We start from the raw sequence: 23,468 nt of genomic DNA, 5'->3' as shown, positions 1-23,468 counted from the left end.
TCAGAATTTATCCATTTTTATTCAATGTACATATAGCATAGAAGCATTAACTTTGTGTATCTTTTTGGAAAAGTATGAATTATTTCCACATTATAGATTATTGTCATAAACTGACTGACCCCTAGGGAGGACCGAAGTGGGTAACACCTGGATTTTCACCCTAAAAAAAAATTAAACTTTTCGGGAAAGTTCAAATTGAGGAAAAACTCAAAATATTGGACTTCATTTGTAATATAAATATTGCAAAAGTATTATCAAATAGACAAAATTTTTATTCTAAAAGTTGTACACATGTAACATTACAATATGTCAATAATAACAGAAAATAGTATTGAAAACTCCACATATTCTGATAGCAAGAATCTAATAATTCTGATATGTAGTACTGAAGATACCACACATTCTAAACCAGCTAATATTCTAATACATCTACCAAATGCAGGGTAGAAGTAGTTTTCATTCATAAAATTATTATAAATAACATTCATATTTGCCAAGATATTGTAGAATTCTCTTTGTGAAGAGAATTAATGAGTTTCTAAGTTGAGATTCTAGGTTAAGTTGGGTTAATCTGATAGCCTTCTATGATGGCATGGCTGGCTGTTCAGTTAAGCGAAGAGCAGTGGATGTTATCTACCTTGGCTTCAGCAAGACCTTTGAGATAGTCTCCCACAATATCCATAGGAAAGCTCAGGCAGTGTGAGTTAGATGAGTGGACAATGAGGTGGATCGAGAGCTGGCTGAATGACAAAGCCCAGAGAGTGATGATGAGTGAAACTGAGTCAAGTTTGAGGCCTGTGGCCGGTGGGGTTCCACAGGGATCAGTTCTGGGGCCAGTCTTATTCAACATCTTCATCAATGACCTGGATGAGGGGACAGAGTGTATCCTCAGCAAATTCCCTGATGAGACCAAACTGGGAGGACTGACGGATTCCCCAGAAGACTGTGCTGCCAGAATCTCAACCGGCTGGAGAGTTGGTCAGAGAGGAACCTCATGAGGTTCAACAAGGACAAGTGCAAAGTCCTGCATCTGGGAAGGAACCACCCCATGCACCAGCACAGGCTGGCGATTGACCTGCTGGAGAGCAGCTCTGCAGAGAGGGAACTTCCGTTCTGGCAGGCAACAAACTAAACATGAGCCAACAATGTACCTTCGTGGCCAAGAAAGCCAACGGAGTACATTAAGAATGTGACTAGCAGATTGAGGGAGGTTCTCTTCCCCTTCTCCTCTCCCCTGGTAAGGCCACATCTGGAGTACCATTCTTGGACTCCCCAGCTCAAGAGGGATAGGGAAATGCTGGAGAGAATACAAGGCCACCAAGATGATCAGGGGACTGGAACATCTCTCTTACAAGGAAAGGCTGCAGGATCTAGGGCTGTTTAGCCTAGAAAACAGACTGAGAGAGAACCTAATAAACTGTCAATAACTAAAGGGTGGATTTTGAGAGGATGGGGCAAATCTTTTTTCTGTAGTGCTCAGTGTCAAGACAAGATGTGACAAACACAAACTAGAACCACCTGAACATGAGGAGAAAATTCTTTCCTGTGAGAGTGAGGGAGCCCTGGCACAGGCTGCCCAGCGAAGGTGTGGATTCTCCTTCTCTGGAAGTTTTCAAATCCACGTGGACACGTTCTTGTGCAACCTGATTGATGTTAACCTGCTTTAGCAAGGGGTTGGACTAGATGATCTTTAAAGGTCCCTCCCAACCCCAACAATTCTGAAAATCTTTTATAATCTTTGTGTCAGTTAATAAATATATGTGCAAAAGCTGCTTAGCACTGACAACATATTTGATTTTACATTTCTACACAGGACTAATTTACATTTCCTACCCTGCAAAATGGAAGCTAAGAGGAAGTAATAACTTCAGGTAATGCTTCTTTTTTCTTTGATAGTAAATTCACTTATAAACAAACCAACAAATAGGAGCTCTCCATCTGCAACACGTGAACAGACAGGTTTTACAGTGAAATGTAAATGTGCAGCATTAGTAAACATGTGGTAATAGCAGAGAAAAAAAATTGGAAAAGGGCATTAGCTATTAACAGTGCAAACAGTTTGAAGGGAATGGTGATGGGGTATGTTCAAGGCACTAGTCAGAGTAATGCTCAGCAAACAAAACTAAAGGCAAAAAAAAGTATTAACTTCCAATGGTTAGGAGTTAACTACAGGAAGCAACTCTGAAATAACTTATTGAAAAGAGAGGCAAATTTACAATAAGCAGGGACATGCAATTTAGAGAATCTGAAATGAAGGAAGATCATTATGATGTATATGCTTCATCTATAAGAGTGTCTTCTTCCATAATACATGATGTATGCAAATTTAAAATAAATATCAAGGTTAGATGAGAGACAAAATAAGCATCTTTCTTGCCCTGGCCTCTGGGTACATTGTCTAATGACATGAGAAGAAGAGTCAGTGTTGTCATTACACAGCAAAAGAGCAAAGATGTATCCTAATAAAGATTTCTATCCTCTTATCTTTAAAAAGTTGAAACCTGACTTGTTCAAAAAAGAAAAGTGAAATCTCAAAAAGAGAAAGTTCAAAAAAGAGAAAGTTAAAAAAGAGAAAGTTCAAAAAAGAAAAGAAAATTCACTTAATGCTAAATATTAAAAAAGATATGGGGAAAAAAAAATCCAACAAAAAGCTCCAGCTACTGTCCATCTCACATTACTCAGAAAGTAGTATTCTGATGCTGTCATTAAACAAGAATAGCAGGTGTGTAACTATGATCACATCTTATTTGTAAAAAACAAAGGGTGGTGAAAACAGCACCAAAAGCAGGGCTGAGAAGGTGGAGTATTCAAACAGCAGTGGGCAAACAATATTTTGAGAAGAGAGGGTGCAAAATGAAACATAAATCATAAAGGCAGATAATTTAATCATTACTGTATGAAAAGTCTGCTTTTTAAACCCTTGATTATTAAACCAACGAAGCAATGAACACATCTTAACAAAAAATAATGAAATTACTGCATTACTATACACATATATGTGAGTGAAGTAAATGCACAACCTAGTCATAATTTCTTTGTTACTTCTGCTGTCGTTTGGGTAGAATCTCACAAAAAGCTTGTTACCTAGTGCAAAAGCTGATGCCAGAACCTTAGTGGCATTCCAACACTGGCTTCACTGGAATGAAGAGAAAATCATGAGCTCTTCCTACAAGGTTCTTAACATCTTAGTACAACAATACAGTGCATAGCATTGGCTTTGTTTTTGTGTATATGAGGGAGAATTCAGAAGCTTTGCAATTTTGAGAAACCAAAGATATGTCAGACTATAATTAGACCTCCCAAGAATTTCCAGAAAAATTGTAATTAAATCAAAACATTAACATCCTTCATTTCTTAAATGCAGGCCTTACTTCCCCAGCATGTGTTTACACTATCCGACTGTTGCTACTTCTTTCCTATTGTAATCTTCTGTGGCGGACAGTGAGACTGAGAGTTTGGTCCTATGCACTTAAAAACTCTGGCCTGAGCTTTTACTCATCACACAAGAAAAATATTTTTCTTTGTGCCACAAGAACAGGCAGAACTTTCATCTTTTGCGAATTCTTTACTTGTATGCATGAAATACACCAATCTTTAGTAAGCAAAAACAGTGCCTTGGAATTTAAGAAACAACAGTGATTATTTAATGCTATGGAAAGACCAAAGAATTTGATTCCCCTCTGATCTTTCCATATCAGTTGGAGGGAAAGTATCTATTGAGTGTAGGGATATAATTAATTAAGACAGTTAAAGCTATTGATTAATTATCCACCTCCACAGTCTTTGTGAAAACTCATTGAGCAAAACATCAACCACAGATGACTCCACGTAATAGACTCCACTTGCAAATTGTAGCATTAACATTAATATTAGTATTATTTACCACATGAATGTTCTAGACATTGCAAGGCGACTGCACATTGATTCCATTCCAGCTGGAAAGGTTGCTCCCACCACAATTATTGCATATCAGTTCTGTTGAAATGTTGGATAGGGAGCTTCTCCATCTCTGCTAGGGCTTTTGAAGAGTTTCTTCCAAAAAATTGTTTTCATACTGCATGAGTTTTCATAGCTGAAACCAAAGCCATCTTGGACCCCAAACACAAGTCTTTCTTCTCAAGATGACCTTGCTGAGTGTTCCTGTTTCCTTATCTCTTGGTCTTTAACTGTCACCTCTGTATTAAAATGATAGTTTGTAATGGTTAGAATATTTTCTAGTTGGAATGGTATATAATCACCATATGAAAATAAAGCTGTCTAAATCTGTGATTTTCTTTGCCTCCTGAAGAAAGAAAGATTATTTTTTTCACCTGAAGGTGCTACTAACAGGTTAGATATAATTTATCTTTCATCACTTTTCTGTCTTACTTACTTAATTCCTTTATATTTATTGCTGCACTTCCACAAAATACATACTCCTTCAATAAAATGCCTTTCGTTCTGTTGACCCTTCTCACACATATGTGAGGAGCCAACAGAGTACATGGACAGTCTGCTACTGTTAATGGGGACAAAATAGGTCACTGCAAGTACATCAGTTTCAAGAATACAAGTTTTATAATTATCCACAAAATCTTTGTAGACTAGAGCTATGGAACTTCCAAAAATATCTTTTTGTAGTCACTTGATCCCTGCTCAGTTTTCTCCTCCCATTTCCCATAATGCTTTCACTCGTCTCAGAACAATTTGGAGAATTAATACGGTTATCATTACTAAACGTGGAAAAAACTCTATGTTCTACTGGTGAGAGCATGGCTCTTCTTTTAAAAGATAAAATTAAATCTGAAGTATTTCTTCATAGCAAAATAGAAACCACAAAACTCTTTGGTATCTGTATCTAAGGGAATTCTGTGGATGATTTAAAGAATTCTGACTTCTGCTGAAATGATTGGGTTATCAATAGTATAAAGTAAGCCTGAAGCAATACATTCTTTGCAATTAATGACAACATGAACAGAACAAGCCTAGAGATACATACATTTGCCTCTGGCTTTGAATGCAAGACTTTGTGTCTGCCAAACTCACCTCCACAGTCTTTAATGGCAAAAAAATTAGGCTTTTGATGTATATGCTTTGAACTACTCCTATCTAAAATAAGCTTCCAGGCACGTGAGACTCCTCCTCAAAGATTCCTAAGCAGTGCATACTGAATGATTTTGGTGGGCTAAAGACTGATTGAATTTGCTTAAAGATACAACTCATTGAATATAAATGTCATGTTCCTTGCAACTAATAGGAAACTTGCCTTTGGTAGACAAATTCACTGTAAAAGTGAGAAAAAGCCCCTTCTAGTTGAAATATTGTTAAGTGTATATTCAGCAAAAAGGTTTGTGCTGAATGCTAAAGGTGCGCTCAATTATTAGGTAAAACTTAATGAGGCTAGAAGTCAGCCTTGATGTAATAAAAATAGTATTCAGAGGATTTGAAAAAATGATACAAGTACTGGTAGAATTGCAGATGCTATCTTTGAGCAGTATCACTACCACTACTCACAAACCAGTATTTTAACAGTAAAAAAATATTCTAGAATGACAAACATAGCATTGAGTGTAGTAGTATTTCAGTATGTTCCTATAGTATAATTAGTTAAATGTATCATTGCTATACTTTGTAACAACTTTTATAGGATACTACCAAATGATGACCAGTTACATTCATTCCATCATGGTTTAATATAGTAATCATGTAAGGAAACATTTATGAAAGTTGCTACTACTACTTCAGAAGTATATAATGTAACTGTTTCTGGGCATTAACAATATGATGGTACTTCAGAGCGTCACTTCACTTCTTGGTGATCTAGATAATTTCCAGAGCATTTTAATCCAGAGTTTCTTATAATTTTTTGCTTTGCACAACCCAAGAGAGAGACAAAAGGGAAATAAAATGAGAAAGCAGTAATCATTCATTGGTCTCCCCTGAAGCAGCCTCTAAATTCCATCAACTTGTGGTGGAATACAGAGATTTTATGATGTAAAGGAAGAATTTTTTAGCGATTTGGTAGTGAGGCACATTTTCTCCCTGGATATTTCCCAGGCTATTCATACAAGAGTCCTCAACACTGGGAGGACTGGCTAATACTCAGGTTTTGTATTTATATTTTGTATTAGTTGAGAGACTAATGAAATTTACTAGTTCCATTTCACAAATGGGTGAAATAGGGCCATATAGGCCTTAGGATTTAGTGCTGTGAGCCTTGAAAGAGCTTAAAGGTTCTAATAAAATGTTGGTATTTCTGCTCTAGCTACTATATTCAGAAATGAAAATAGAAAAAGAGAAGAGATGAGAGAAATTAATTTGAAAGATTAAACTTTACCTTTATTCTTCTAGTTTTTTTTACGTAAATACCTAGTGGAAAAAAAAAATCCCCAAGTTTCTGACTGATACTGGTGAAAATTTTGTCACACTAAAGGTCATCAACGACCTGGATGGTGGGGACTCAGAAAGTTGGCTGATGACACCAAACTGGGAGGACTGGCTGATTCCCCAGAAGGCTGTGCTGCCATTCAGTGGGATCTCAATCGGCTTGAGAGTTGGGCAGAGAGGAACCTCATGAGGTTCAACAAGGACAAGTGCAGAGTCCTGCATCTGGGAAGGAACAACCCCACACACCAGTACAGGCTGGGGATTGACCTGCTGGTGAACAGGTCTGCAGAGAGAGACCTGGGAGTCCTGATTGATAATAAGCTAAATATGAGCCAACCATGTGTCCTCGTGGCCAAGGTGGCCAATGGCATCCTGGGATGTGTCAAGAAGAATGTGGCCAGCAGGTAGAGGGAGGTTCTGCTCTCCCCTTACTCTGCCCTGGTGAAGCCTCATCTGGGGTCCTGTGTCCAGTTTTGTGCTCCTCAGCTCAAAGAGGGACAGTGAACTGGAGAAAGTCCAGCGCAGGGCCACCAATATGGTAAGGGGACTTGGATCATCTTCTTTATGAGGAAAGGCTGCAGGAATGGGGACTGTTTAGTGTACAGAAGAAGAGACTAAGGGAGGTCTCATTAATATTTTGAAACATCTCAATGGTGGGTGTCAGGAGGTTGAGGCATCCATTTTTTTGATGGTATCTAGCAAGAGGACAAGGGGTAATGGGATGAAGCTGGAACACAAAATTTCCATTTAAACATAAGAAAAAACTATTTCACTGTGAGGGTGACGGAGCCCTGGCACAGGCTGCCCAGAGGGGTTGTGGAGTCTCCTTCCTTGGAGGTCTTCAAGACCCGCCTGGACATGTTCCTATGCAACCTGATCTAGGTGGACCTGCTTCTGCAGTGGAGTTGGACTAGATGATCTCTAAAAATCCCTTTATATATTGCTGAATATGAAGACTCAACTAATAGATGAGGGGTCTTGTAGATTGTAATGGAGATTTGAGTTCAAATCTGAAGTAAAAGATAAACTTTTCTCACATTCTTTAAGTGCTCCCTGTACTACAAAGACCACATTGCCAAATACGATTGTCAGGTATAAAATATTAAGGAGCTTTGAAAAGACCAACAAGTCTTTCTACTCCAGGGTCATTTCATCTAGAAATAAACAACAATATTATTGATGTTTCAATGTGCTTTTGAGAAGAACATCTTTTGTGTTTTATAGTAGTAAAAGGAAGTATCCAACTTTAGAGTAATAAAATAACTCAATGGAATTGTGCACCAAATCACTAAAAAAAACCCAATTAATAATAATAAACTCAGAAAAATTAGTCTTATTCTATTATTAAATCTATTTTCCACACTGAGTATTAGAGTTTGTGTGATATGAATACAACTTTAAAATATTACCCATAAATTTCTATGTATTTTTATCAAAAGAAAGGCATTAACAGTTGAGAGATCCACCAGAACTCCACTACAAGTCGTGACCTCTGGGTTCAAACGACAACATGCAGATATATTAGCATTAATTAGCACAGAGCAGTTACTGGACTGTACTTTGTAATTACTAAGGTTGCATCCTTTGATTGCTATTTCAGTGAAAAAGCTACACAGCATTTAATGCACACACCTGGAGGGCAAATGTCAAGATTTTTTGATCTAGCATAGAAAAAGTGAGTTAACTTTAAAAGAAATTGCTTTGATTAGTTTAGTTTCTCAAATGCCTACCTTGCCAAGCTCTTTTTTCCCCTACATTTTTATTTATTAATCCAAAGGCTGGACATACAGTGCTTTGGAATACTTCTGGAGAAACAGATTGATCACACTATAGAACAATTCATAAATATTAGTCAAATCATATTACATTATAACTAAAGGGAAAATGTTATTTATTTCATTTTTGGAAAAGCAATCAAGATTAAGGAGATACTGAGTAATTGAATTAATATTAGTTCAAGATGCAACAAACAACTTGGGACTAGATAAGAGTTCGATACTTTTCCAAAACTGACTTCTTCATATCAAGTAGATAAATATTTGATTTGAAGAATATTTTGGTTCATCAGATGTTAAAAAGTGCTACGCTACGGAGTATCTCCTATCTTGCTTTTCATCTGAAAGACTTTTTTTTTCTTTCATTTTTTGGCCTGGAAAACCTACAGAAGTGGGAGTATTATCCTTTCTTGATCTCTTTCCTCAGTTAAATGGCTATTTAGCTCAAAAGTGCCATTTGTGAGTAATTAGCATTTACTTTTCATCCAGAAGTGGGTAGGTTGACATAAAATCTCAGAAACACCTGAGACTTTGTCTGCTTCACACTAAAATATGTGATGGATTTTTATTGCACGTTTGTCAAGCAGTAAACTTTATTAGTGCCATGCACATCGTTTGCTACAGATGAGAAAGCTTTAACTACTAACTATATTACTCTTCACGGACCCTGGTAGCTCTGATGTTATCAGCACTGTAATGAAGCCAGGAAATATGTCGTTTTTTAAATCTTTGACTGCCATTAAGCTGAGGCTTATGTTGGAACTATTCTTAGAACAAAACATCACTGGGACTATGTCCTTAAGATTCTGTGATACCTTTTGTCATTAACCTAGTAGCTGGAAGTCTTATTACCACTTGCAATTCACAGAGTTGAGGCTCAGTGAATCAATGAGACTGGAATGGAGATGTCCCTACTAGCACAGCCCATATTCTATCACTTCTGGGTTTCATAAAATTATAGTTCTGAGACTGTAAAGGTGACATATATGCACACAGAAATGGAATATTATACTATGATATTATAAAAAATAACTTTTGAGGACCAGCACAACTGAGGCAGAACAGTACTGCTTCTCTGGCTTTGAAAAAGGGACAAAAATAACTGATTGAATGGTGATACAGTTCATGTTTGTGGGAAAAAAAAAAAAAAGAGAAATCTTTCCTTGTGACATGCTTCTAACAGAAAAAGAAAACACTTTGAATTGGAAATGGATATAGTCACAAAATAATTCTGATGTTTAAAAGTATATGGAAGTGCTGGTTCTGTACGTACACACTGTATCTGCAAAGAGAAAGATGAATCTTTCTAATGATGATAATGAATGAGGTGCTTTCAGGTTTTCATTCTGACATCAAGTTTGTGCTTTCTGTCACTAAAGCCAACAAGCTAACATCTAAAACAGGAAGCCAGGACATCATATGAAAAAAAGAGATTGTGTTTCTAAAGTTCTGCAACGTTAAATGGCTTCTGTACTGTTTTCATTTTAAATGATTAACAGAAAATATAGGCAGACTACTCACTTTAATGGTACTTCCCATTGACATTTGTGATTAACTCATGAGAATTTCAAGGGAAAAATAATAATCTTCTATTATTTTTCTCAAACTGATAGGAAGAATAATATTTTTTCCACAATGAAAAGATAAAACACTGTCTGTAAACATCTTTTACAATGGTAGAGCTCAGAATTCAAAATGCCACCAACTATGTTTAGAACATATATTTTCCCCCTACTCCTACCTGAACTATGCTTAACAAATACCACAAGGTTAAAAAATTACTCCCATTCATGGGGAAAAATGTATTGAGCAAATTGTATTTTTAAAGGTGTAGTTAACCAAGGTCAAAGGTCAAAAGTGGTCAATAATCTTTCTGCATTAGCCTTTGCATGCCACTTTGTCTCTCTCCCTATGTTTTTGGAAGGAGAATGGTTTTTTTTACTTTAGCACAACTAGTAAAGTACTGTCCAAACTGACGATCTCACAAGGAATGCAATGTCTCTTTCTTTCTTTCTTTATCAAATCCTCTGTCTATAAAAAGTAAAGATAGTTCAGAGAACCTCCACACATTATTCTACATGGGAATAAACCTGGCCGTGGAAAAGCAGACATCTGTTCCCAAGAAAACAAAAAATTATTGTTCAAATATCTCCTTGCAATGATGGAGACACAGCTGCAAGTCTGCTCTGTGAGACAGTCCTTTGCATTCTTCCTCCTCTTAGTGGCAATTTTATGCTGGGTTTGATGAACTTTTTTATCCTACATACATAGAAATTCCAGGCTTTTAGTTCAAAGATTTTAGTTTAGATTAACTGGTATTTTAAGATGCAGAAATACTGGTAAAAGTGCCTTTTTTAGAGAAAATATATTCCCTACATTTCCATTGAGAGTGGCTTGCTGAGATGCAGGTGAAAGAAAAAGAAAAAATCTGAATGGTATGGCTACAGAGGTGTTTTGTAAGGCATTTCCATGGTTCTGCTTTAATTTTGTTTGTGCGATAGATGTTTGCATACAGATGAAAAATTGAATAAGAGCAAAGTCTAGTACAAGTATTTTGTTATGCTCTGAAAAAATGAGTCTTTCAATCTAATTTGTTGTATTATAAATATCCGAAACCAAAAGCATACTCTAGTGGAAGTATGCTCTCTCTCTTATGAACATTGCTATATTTTTTTCTTGTGGACACGATGCTAATGTAATGGATGTAATATCAGTCATTTTAGTAAACTGACGAGGAACTAGATTCTCTTTTTCAAAAAAGCAGTAGCTTATCTTGTTACCCTTTACTGTGGACAGTGCCGTATGTTATTTAGAGGGACGGAACTGCTCCAAAGCTTTACAAAGCTTTGGATTTCAGATTTCTTTCAGGTACCTACACACGGGAGGCTGCACAGGAGGCTTCATCTGCTCTAAACTTTCTCTTCTCATTTTCCATTTTCCAGACCTTAGGCTATAAGTCATTCAGAGTTACTGCAGCATCAGTACTTTTGCCTGTAATCAGCACTGCTCTTTGTGCATCTTCTGTGAGAAAAGGAAGGATATTTCTAACTGATGTTTTGCACTGCAACTGGTCTTCCTTCCAGCAGACAGGCCCTGTACCAGGAACTCATTGGGAAAAGTGATCTCCAGCTTGACTTGATCCTGAATAGAGACACGGAAAACTGCAGTGACTAAAGACTACTGTTCAAGGGTCATAATGCCTTGATATAGGGAGAAAACCAGTGTACAAAGGTGATCTGCTTGTAGCAATCGGTATATCTAAATATACAAACTGACAAATTTCCTAGAAGTGATTATGCAGCTTTGATATTATGTAACTTAATATTGAAGACTGGATTAACACAAATATCCTTGTGGCCTAAACTGTTGCTGCTAATAAAGGCGCAATTTTCTGGTCAAGCCAGATCAGAATGAAAAGTCTTTCCCTGAATGTTTGGCAGCTGCACTTGTGTGTACCCAGCTATAACATGCTTCAAGTCCAAGAGTGCTCCACTATGTTGAGAGCCAATTTAACAGTCTAAAGCTGTTTGTCACCTTAAGTGGAGCATGATAATCAAGAAGAGGTAAGTCTTTAAAAACATTCCCACTTTTCCAGTTCTCATGTCTTTTGTTTTTTTTTTTTTTTCTTTTACATACAAAGACAATGAAATTTTCTTAACCAACAGACACAAGTATAGAAATGACTAAAACAAATCTTCTGAGCAATAATTCAATGAAAAACCCTTTGTGGTCTACTTGCTCAGACATATTTATAAATGAACATACATGTACACTTTTAAGTAAAATTGAGACACTGATGATTGTTGGAAAGGTAGATAGGTTAGCCGTATAAACTAGTTACGGAACCAAGTTGAATTAATTTCTAATTCATACAGCAATAATATGCTTTCTTTGAAGTTTATTGTCTGTTAATGATTTTTAAAACTACTCACATTTTTTGTCATTGGTTAGCATTCCTGCATTCATGACTTTAATGCTTTATGAGTAAGGGCCTGTTGCTACTCCTTTACTGAAATGAGAGTATGCTTGTCCCACATTCTGATATCTTGAAGGGAGTTTGTTCTAAGTAATGGTAGTATCTTGGCCTTCATGCTAATTTATTGCTTAGAATCTGAAATGTATGTAGTCCAAAGTACTTTTAAGTATTAGTATTTACTGTCTTTACAGGTAATAGACTGTAGTAGTAAAGTGTAAGTTTCACTCATAACTACTTCAATGTCTAAATGCTAATAGACACCCAATTAATTTACCCTAGGATGTCTAAACCAGTAATTACCTAATGCCATTCACATGATGTGGGGTTAATTGAAAGAGATCCTGACCTTCATGACCTATCAGTTTTGCCTTGTCAGCTTGGCCTGGGTCAGAGATTCTCCTTGATAACTTTTGCTTACCAACAAAACCTCACTGTGTCCATAAACAGCATGTATATATTTACATATGTGCATGCATATCATAAGGGTGTATGTGTATGCATAATAATAGTAGAAATAATAAATATTTCTGCCATTGATTTTTGTGTTATTTGTCTTTTCAAGTGAGATAAGTCTTAGAGAAATTACAAAGTGAAGACTGCATTATTTTTCAGTTTGTATCTTAAACATGATATCAAAGGTGATTATTCAGGTGAGAATAGAGTAAATTTATTGTTATTATATTATCAAAAATGCTTTTCAGAAGAAAATTTGGCTGATAAAGTTTTAAAATAGTAATACATGTTAAAGTAAGTCCCCTTTAATGTAAAGATATGATTAGTCAAATACACTTCTTAGTGACTGGTGCACTTAACTCTATTAGGTAAGCACAGAAATGGAGGTACTGGTTGAATTCTATGTGTATTCCATTACATTCCCCAGACTTACTAAACTATATTTAAGTTGAAAAGTTGAATGCTTGAAAATTAGGAAAGGTAATGGTGGGTACAAATGCATTCAAACACCTGAGGAGTGAGTGCAAGGAAGATAAAGCCAGACTTCTTTCAGTGGTGCCCAGTGAAAGGACCAGGGGCAGCAGGCACAAACTGAAACTAAGAAGATTCCCTCTTGAGCATCACAAACAACTATTTTTTTTCTTTTTTCTTGTGAGGATGATTGAGCACTGGCACAGGTTACCCAGGGAAAGTGTGAAGTCTCCATCTTTGGAATTATTTAAAAGCCATCTGGACACGGTCTTGGCAACTGGCTCTAGACAGTCCTACTTAAGCAGAGGGCTTGGACCAGATGACCTCCAGAGGTTCCTTCCAACCTCAGTCATCCCGTGATACTGTGATAGGTAAAATGGATTTAAGAGAAGCATCATAAATTCTCAGGCAGGATATTGTCATTTACTTTGTGTAAATAAGGCATATACGCTGCCTCTGTGGGTCTATATGATAGAGGTCCAGGTAGTCTGTTTCAGTAACAGATGTCTGACTGTACACATTGTTTAATCATTTGTTTCCTGCCTTAGAACCTCTCCAATCAGTGAGGACAAAGACTAGAGTCTGGATAAGTTTCTCTTAGCTCTAGTCTTGAGAGGCAGATGAAACTAAGGTATTTTGTAAAACCACAACATTTCCTTTCCCCTGCCACTTTAGCATCCCTTCATGGAGCAGCTCAGGCAGTGCCACTTACTCCCCAGTTTCATTTGATAGTAAAACTACTCTAGTGGTCTATGGTACAATCCTCTTATTATTCCAGAGAATTTAGTGCAAAAACTACATGATAGTAACGATGAAGAAGGAAGCAGGGAGAACATATGCCATAATGGCCCCTCAGCAACTCAGTCTTAAGTCAGCCTCCCAGGGGGGCTGACATGGGGTCCTGAACAGAGTGAGAGGAGCCTTGGGGAGCTGATGGTGCTCTCTGCTCCCATGAACAGTCAGTAGCATCATCTCAACTGATCAGTCACTCCCAGGCTGCATGGTGCGGTATATCTCATCATAGCCACCAAGTCCTCCATTAGCTTACCTTTATCTAATTCTGTATTAATAGCACTTTAAAATGTAATGTATATGTTTCAAATGTGGACCATAATGCAAGCAGAGTTATTTTTCAGGGAAAATTTACTAGTAGGTTACTCTGCCTTCAGAGAAAAGAAGCAGATCCAGAAAACTGACCCAGCGGAGACCCCATGCATACTTAACTCTCAGTTCTCTATGCCTCACATGCACTATAATCTTGTTTTCTTTGACATTTCTGAGATGTACTAATCCTTTCATCCTGTGAAATCAAATCTGAACTCTTATTGATTTTATGCTAAGGCAACCCATGGGCCCCTAGACAGTAACTCCTGTACTTTGCCCCTAGTAGGTCAGCTGTGTTTTCTGTCTGTTGCCTCAGTGAAAAAGTACATTTCACTCATTAGTTCACCTACTAAATCTGACTCAGACATGCTGATTTACATCTGTTTCAACCTATTGGCCTGTTTGTAGTTATTCTGAATGTACATTAAACTAAATCACCTAACTAAAGGGACATACTTTCTCCCATCAAGCTGCAAAAGGGAAGACTGTGCTGCCAATCCTGTCAGTGGAGCATAAATCCCCATATATACTTTGTGAACTAGACAAGAGAACCAGAGACTGTTGTCGATAATGTTAGTGTGTCACAGCTGTCCATCACCTATGAAGACAAAGTATCTTCCAGTTCCAGCAAGGCCTGAGATTCTTTGTGGGTTGAATGAATTAAACAGCAAAAGATACTTTGTAGGCCACATGAAAGTATAAACTATTGTCAAGGTATTAACAAATTCTTTCTAGTCAGACACAACTGATAATGATTTCAGTATTCTTTTTTCTGTTGTATACAGCAACGTTCACAAGTTGACGCTGTTAACTGGGATGGAAAAGCTTTAGAAGGTAAAAGAGGTGGTTGGTTTTCTAAAATTATTATTAGGGAGATTTAGGGGAGCAAATTCCTGTAAAAAATACTTGCCGATGAAAAGAGTTGCTGTGGAATTGATTCTATTGAGTTTCCTAAGTTTGTACAGTACTTAATACTATGAATAGTCCCAGGAAAATAGATTGTACTTCTGAGTCATTCTGGTTTTAATTTCTAACAGATATTATTAGGCCATACAATCTTTATTTTCTAGTAACAGCATATTACTTTGAATTTGTAATTTGTAGAAATGGGATATTTTGTTACAGATGTCTGTTTAACATCTCCAACTGCTCTGAAAATTTGTTACAGAAAATTACTAATTTGCCTTCTATTTGTCTTTTTTTTTCCTGCAGAATTAATTTCTCAGTTCATCACTGTCCTCTTTTTCTCACTCACAAACTTTATTTCCGTGGTATTTTTTGAAATATGATGCATTGGAAAAAAAAATCTGAAACTGTTGGCAGATGAAGTAAAATATTTGATCAGAATATGTTTCTTGTTGAAGTAGGTTTATATTCTCCAATTAGTCAATGAGATAAATGTGTCTATGATGTTTAGGTAATTTCTGAACATTAGCAACTCTTATTCCTGGCACGTGTGCAACTGATTGTTTCCAGAATGAACAAAACATAAAGCAGCATCATTATGCCTGGTAGATGCAGGCCACACTCTTAACAGTGGTCTTGTTTTTATAAATTAGTTAAATGGTTTCCAGAGAATGATGTGCTGGACTCTTTGGGACACATTTCTTTCAAGCAAATGATGAAAGGATTTCAAAGTAGTTCCAAATGGTTCATATTTGCTTTGTTTAAGGCATACTAGTCACCTGGAAAGTATCTATAAAAGACTGAGGCTGTGACACAGTCATTTACTTTTATTTAATCTTTACTTTGATTCTAAGCACTACATTTTTACTTTTATTATGTAAATTACCATATTAATGAAAATTTAATATAAAAGAATTAATAGAAGGATTTTATTTATGGCTTAAATAAGTATGGAGCATTTCTTTACATATATTTGCATTTTGAAAAATGTTCACAGATAAAATTATTGCCTCATTCTGAAACAGAATGTAGGATTTTTTTTTTTTTTTTGTAAAATGATAAATCTCTGTCTTAACTTTATCCTAGTAAAAAGTAAAAAATACTCTAAGCAATGTTAATTTTTGGTGTAATTAGGATCTGATGGTATAAAGTATCTAACTGAACATACCTGATTACTCAAAATTACTTTCCACCTGTTTACAAAAGGAATAAGAAAAAAGTGATTTCAAAATACTGTAAAGTGATCAAGATTCCCAAGATTGCCTAGGGCAACATATCAAATAGAGGAAAAACATAGCCCTTGTTTTCATCTTTCATTTTGCATCTTGGAAGTAATTTCTTTGTAAGATACCTTCAGAGTAAATATCTATTTTCCCAAAGGAAATTGCTTTCATTGCACTTGTAATATCTGATCAGATAAGATTGAAGTCTATCATTATTTCTGATTATTATGATGATTTCTATTGGAATTTGAAGAATAAACTGAAGAGAGATTTCTTTGAGCAGCATGAATTATTTTGAGTAGAAAAGATTTTTTTTTTTAAAGCCATAAAAAATACAATTATCAATGATTTTAACTTCCCACTGAATGCTCTTGAAAGCAAAACAAAAAGAGTATTTCTACTGTGTTGGATTACACTTCTTCTCATCCTATTTCCTTATAGTTATATAACTAATAACTGTATTTAAATAGCAGTAAACATTTTCAAAGGAAGGTATTGCTAAAAGTGCTTTCCTAAGCATTCTGCACTCCATAAAAAAGAAAAAAAAATATTGCAAATATTTTGAGTGCTTCTTATACTTTGGAGACTCATCTATGTATTCTGGAACACGACAATCACCTTGTCTTGAATTGAGTTTACAGGCTTCTCTGCTGGTGAGATTTGTTTGTTAATATTATGTTATCTGAGGCTCTGGAGGTAATTTTCGTTCAGGTCAGTGTGTTTGCATCTCCTTAAATATTGTATAAGTCAACGGGATTGAAGATCACAGCAGAAGTTGAGCAGCATGTAACTATGTCCAAATAGAAATGTATTTTTCAAAATCTAAGTCATGTCATCAGTTGTGTTTACACAAAATTGTAAGATTTCCAGTAGAAATCTTAATCTGATCAGGTGAATGGGCCAAGGACAAACATCTTCTAACATTTAATCCTTAGTTCCTTGTGATCTAGTATTTTTTATTAACTTTCAGATAGGGATTCCCTAGTATTCCCTAAAAGCTGCAGTAGCAGCAATGTATCTCCCATGAGCTTGTACATTCTATCTAAATTCAGAAATTGTTTTATGCAAGCTTAATTCAACTTCAATAACCATTTGTTCAATACATTTTTTGTGTTTTGATAGTTGCAAAGAATGTTAAAAGAAAAAAGAAGCAGTAATTAGCTGATTATGAGTGTGATTCACTTACATTGTCCTCTCAAACTGCTTCACAAATATTACTGGTCATTGCTGTGATGTACCCCATATCTGATGACTGAGATCTTGTGTTTTTTGAGAGCTTGCTGATTGCAAAATATTTCCTATATTTCTAAACTAACAAGTGACAAACCTAAAAATTCCATTATCAATGACAAGAAGGTAAACAATTCAAACTCCAAAGACAAAACAAAATATGAGAGAATTGGAAAGCGGGTTGAGACACATCTCCAGCGATCAACACATATTCACATCATTTTGAAACTCATATTCAGGAGAAAACTGCAAAGCTTCTCAGAGTTATATTTTGGATATGTTTTGGATTTGGTTTGTTCTATTTATTTCGCAAAGAAAAATGGTTATTTTTTTCCTAGGATTGCAGATGAGCTAGCTGTTGTTCAAAGTCATGCTTTCAAGTAGAAGCTCAGCATAAACATATCTAGCAATTTGCATTACTTGAGTATGTTCCTTTTGTTGCCCTTGTCACCACTATGGACTTTCATTATAAATCTGCTTCATAATGTAAACCTTTTTTTTTCCAAACTACTAAGCCAATAGCTTTTCATTAAAATACCTCCTTAAAAATACAACACTGAAATAATAATAACAATCAAGAATGCCAAAGATGACTTAATCTCTAAACAGTGCCAGCAGCTTTCAGAGTAACTCAATGTGCTAATTACTTCATACACTTTTCAGAATATATTCTTTCATTTCTGATTTTTTTTACAGTAAAATCCTATCATTTTAGTTTGCAATGACTATTTCTGTATGCTTTATGTGGTACAGTTTAAAAAACTAAAGAACTGGCAAGGTGAGCAATGTAATATTATTGAAATTAAGCTTATTAAATGGTTTTGTTTTGTTACATCATGCCAGTAATTGTTAATGAAAAACAAGCTTTTCCATCAGTAAATGATTCTTTTAACCTATATGTTTTCTAAGGAAGAAAAAAATAATTAAAACACATGTTGAAGTTTTAAAAAGTAGTATTATTTTTAAAATAAAGTCAAAAGGAAGCATGGCTTCAGTTGTCATATGGGAAGAGTTACTTTGTTGATGACTGAGGAGTAACTAGCTGATACGAAGTTTGCATGTATTACTAGAAGCATCTTGGACATAGTTATTCCACTTCTATTTATGTTCAAAGAGATATTATCATCCCAACTACTTGAAGAGGAGAAGAGTTTTGCTATCGTATAATGTCAATTTTTACTTAGAAATTTCTTGTGTCTCTGGTCATAGGTTAGAGTTCTAGAAGTTAGCCTACTTTTGCCCAATTTAAAATTATTATTTTAAAGTCCCTTTAAGCACTTTTTCTGAGTCCTATATGAGCTGTTGATTAATCTAATTATAGATTCAGGTTTTTCTGTTTACTGACAGTCCACCTTGAAGTAGAGTGGATAAAGTGGCAACCTGTTACAGAGGATGACTCCATCTGAATTGCTATGCTTCATGTAGCCAGAGAATTTCTGCATGGAGAGAGAAAGGGCATTGTTATTAACACTGATGAGCCAGTGCTTTCAATATGGACATCAGAGAGCTGTCTTTGCCATCTGTTCCACGTAGCCTGCAAGATGGATCCCAGAACTGATATCCAATACTAACATAAAAAGACTGAATTACTCAGAATTCCACAGAATGGATGAGGTTGAATTCTCTAGTTTTTTTGGGATTGCCTAGTGTAGCTTCCCTGCTTAGAGTGATGTCCAATCAAATTTTGAATGTCTCCACTCAGCACCCTCACAGTAAAAAAGTGTGTCTGATGCTCAGACATAGTTTCATGTTTGTGTCCTTGTCTTGTCAATGGACACCACTGAGAAGTGTCTGGCTCACTCTTCTTTATTCTCTCCATCATATATTTATACACCTGATTCAAAGATGGGAAGGAGTATTAACAGAGAGCTACCTTGGAATTGAATTAGCTGGGACATTTCTGGCTTTACATGCTCACAACCTTTCCATCAGAGTAAAGGACTGTAATTACGTTAGGACAGAGTAATTAGGTTAGAATCATTCTTCTAGCAGAACAATAGGAGGAAAAATTGAAGATATTAAAAAGAAATCGTGACTGGTACATTAAAAAACTGAGCCAGGAGGCAACTTTTGACGCAGATCATATAACTTTTGGTTTGACTGGATTTTCCTCCTCCCGTGATGTTAAAGAGTTATTCAGTACTCAAACCACACTTGCTAAATTTTCAAATTTTATTGAATGTGTTATTTAGAGCACCTGCAAGCACTCCTCTGACATATTGATCTTTTATCATACCTTGACAGTGCAACATGTTAAAATGAACCTATCTCTTGAGACTCCTACCAGTGCTATCCCACCCTTTTGAATGAGATTAAGGAGCTAGATAGAAGGGGAACATCGGTATATTCAGCAGATCTCGTTATCTGGAACCATCAAGGTACCTGCATTACTGGTGTTACTATATGTAGTGGTTTTGCCTGGGCCAGGTTTTTTGGTAGCAGGGGGGCTACAAGGGTGGCTTCTTTAAAGTAAGATCTTCCAGAAGCTTCCTCTGCATCTGCTAGGGCTAATGTCAGTTAATTCTAAGATGGACCCAGCAGGTGACCCAGGCCTGGCCAATTAGTGATGGAAGTAACACCTCTGTGAATAATGTATTTGAGAAGGAGAAGTTACTGTGCAATTGCTGAACTGCAGCAGCAACAAGGAGTGAGAATAGGAAAACATTTCCCCAGACGCCAAGGTCAGTGGAAAAGGAGGGAGAGGAGGGAACTTAGGCCCTGGAATAAAGACTCCCCTGTAACCTGCGGTGAGGATCATGGTGAGGCAGCTGTCCCTCTGTAGTCCATGGAAGATCACTAGGGAGAAGAGATCCACTCACAGCCCATGGAGGACCCTATACTGGAGCGGGTGGATGCCTGAAGGAAGCTATGACTCCGTGGGAAGCCCTGTAGCAAGTTCCTGACAGGACCTGTGAGCCCGTGGGAAGAGAGAAGCCCATGCCAGAGCAGGTTGGCTGCCAGGACTTGTGATCCTACGAGGGACTCAGGCTGGAGCAGTCAGTTCCTGAAGGGCTGTTCTGCCAGTGAGTGATCCACGTTGGGGCAGGGTGTGAGGAGCTGCCCCCGTGGGAGGCCCCATGCTGGAGCAGTTCTTAAAGAGCTATATCCCATGGGAAGGACACATGCTGGGGAAGTTTGTGAGGGACTGTCTCCTATGGGGAGGGACCTCACACTGTAGCAATGGGAAGTGTGAGGAGGCCTCTCCTAGAGAAGAAACAGAGGTAAAGTCCATCTGTATTGAACTCACTGCAACCCCCATCCCCTGTGCTTCTGGGGAGGGGGGAAGGAGAGTCCTGGGAAGAGGGAGGGGTGGAGGGAGATGTTTTAAGATTAAGTTTTATTTCTTACCTACCTACTCTTATTATTCCTTTAATAAATCAAATCTTTTGCTCTCCAATTTGAGTCTGTTTTGCCCATGATGCTAATTGCTGTCCTTAGCTCACAAACCGCTCATTATATTTCTCTCTCTCCTGTCCAGTTTAGGAGGGTGAGTGATATTATGACTTGGTGGACACCTGGCCAAACCAACATGCTATAGAGGATGACCGGATAATTCCCAGCTTTTAATAAATCTAGGAAAACAATTCATCTGAGGAAATAAGACTGGATAGTCCAAGCTATGCTCTGCAACATTGCAATTTGCAGTACATAAGTACATCTGGGAATCCAACTTGCAAATACTCAAGATATCAAAGGGCAAGTTCTCTTTATTTAAAGTCATAGGGACCTGAGAGGTTTATCAGTGAAAAGGATGACCTTAGAGGCTTATCAGTGAAAAAGATGGACTATGTTGTGTGCTTTTTGCTGTAGAAAGAAGGAAGGAAGTGTTGTGGCCAAATAGGAAAGATAAGCTTAGCAATGATCTGATAAGTGGGAAGAGCTAATGACTCAATTAGGATGCTCTAGATAACTAAGATTTATATTTTGGCAAAGGCTCAGCAGAAAATTGTTTTACAAGTTTCACAGTGGAAAAATAATACTGTGCTTATAGCAAGGGCATGTTGGACCTTATCCTGGATAGTCTTTTGTGCTTACCAGCATTGTTCTTTGATTTCAGCATAACTTTAAGTCCTTAGCAAATGAGAACTACTAACTTCAGTAGAAGATATACTGCTTGGAATACAGCATGATTGCCATACTAAATACACTATTAAAAAGACTTCATATCTGACTAGATCCTTACACAGCATAGTGAGGTGGTGTAGAGCTGGGAGAACAAGTGGCTTTTGCTTCATTGTATACAGATATACCCTGATAAGTAGGGAGGAATGATCTGCAAAGGCGTTAAAAGAGCTTTGTGTGCTCAGTAGAACACTTTCCCAAGAAGACTATGCTCCTGAAACAACAAAGATTGATGGAATTACACAATTTTCCTTTCACTTCCCTCTCCAAAAGTTCAACCTCCTCCTCCCCCTCCCCCCCCCCGCCCCCCCCCCCGCAAAAAGCCCACTCCAAGAATGGAAATGTTATTGACAGGAGAGTTCCTAACATGCCTGAGAGAAAGACAGGCCTGTGGGATTTTGTCTAGATTCAATGGGGATTTATATATGACATCCTTACAGTGTCCTGGACTGCATAAAACGACAGTTTTATTCAGGGAATCTCAAATCATTGTATAAGCAGATAGAAATATTATTGTCACAAATGAAGGAATAGGAAAACCGAGGATTTATTTCCAAGCTTTTGCAGTGAGATTTTCCTCTAGTGGGTATTCCAAATGGGTGGAAGCACATAAGTAAAATGGAAAATAAAACCACTAAGCATATAAAGCATTAACATGCAACAGGCAAGTGGGCTGGTGTTTTTAAAAGGCTACATCAAACTGTAGTATGAGGCTTGATCCTACCAAGTCTGTAAAAGATCAACATTTTAGTATTATAAATTGTATTATGCTGAACACTTTTAGTCTTGGCCTGCTTAAGAAACTTTGCAGACCTATTGTGATCACAGGGCGTAGCAGGCCAGTTCATTAAACTGCTGACTGTTGCTTGCAGATGTTTGAGGCAGGTGTTCTGTACAGAACAGTGAGTTTGCTTTCTTCTGCTGCATGTTGCACTGGAGGTCAAAGGCTACACCTCAATGGCAAGGTCTCAACAGCATGGTAAGTCTCAGAGGTCTTTCTTAGGGGAGAAAAAGAATTCAGTCTCCTTAAAATTTATGTACTGCAAAAGATAACTGCACCTGCAGACTGTTGCTCTTATTGAAAACACATGGTGGCTGTTGGAAGAAATATAAAATGCTACTCTGTAGTCCCTGTTGAGAATATGCAGGGACTCCAAATGATCAGTATTAGGCCAGAGATACTCAAATGATTCATGATCCAGTAGTACACAGTTCTGGTACAAAGTGTATGTTTTTGTCATACATGTAGGGATTTGTACAAATCCACATGTATTTAAAAAATTGACTTTGGGCAGTTTTGTGTTGCCATTGAACAGTTGCCTCACACAATATAATGTATACCAGCAGGCATTCCCAATGACCCAGCTAGTTCATAATTGGAAAAGGTTAGTCCAGTCTTTCCTGGCCACCTGTACATTGGCTTTGTGACTTCCCAAATGGAAAGAGCAAAGCTAGATTCTTCTAGATGCCATAAAATTTAAAAAAACACCCCTATAAAATGGACCACCTTTATTAGAAAATCTTCTGTCTTTAAAAGACTGCTGTAGGATTACAGGATAAAAATCTGCTTTGTTTTTGCTAGAGAAAGCCTCCAGCAAACACCAAGCTTTTATCAGTTCCTGTTATATTAGTCAGGTATATATGATACTCTTATGGAAGGAGATAGAAATATCTTTGTGTTTCTTAACTTCTACTGACATATGTGGCCATGGTACTACTGAAAGAGCTCTCAGTAATGATTGTTTGGGCTGTAACACTAACAATTGTTGAAAGTTCATGAAAAGTAAGACAAATGGTAGAACAGCATCACTTAGTGGAATCTCTAAGGCCAAGGCTTTCATT

Source organism: Colius striatus, chromosome 1 (assembly GCF_028858725.1).
Source record: "Colius striatus isolate bColStr4 chromosome 1, bColStr4.1.hap1, whole genome shotgun sequence".
NCBI lineage: Eukaryota > Metazoa > Chordata > Aves > Coliiformes > Coliidae > Colius > Colius striatus.
The sequence above is the reverse complement of the archived record's forward strand: the minus strand, read 5'-3'. Positions refer to the sequence as shown.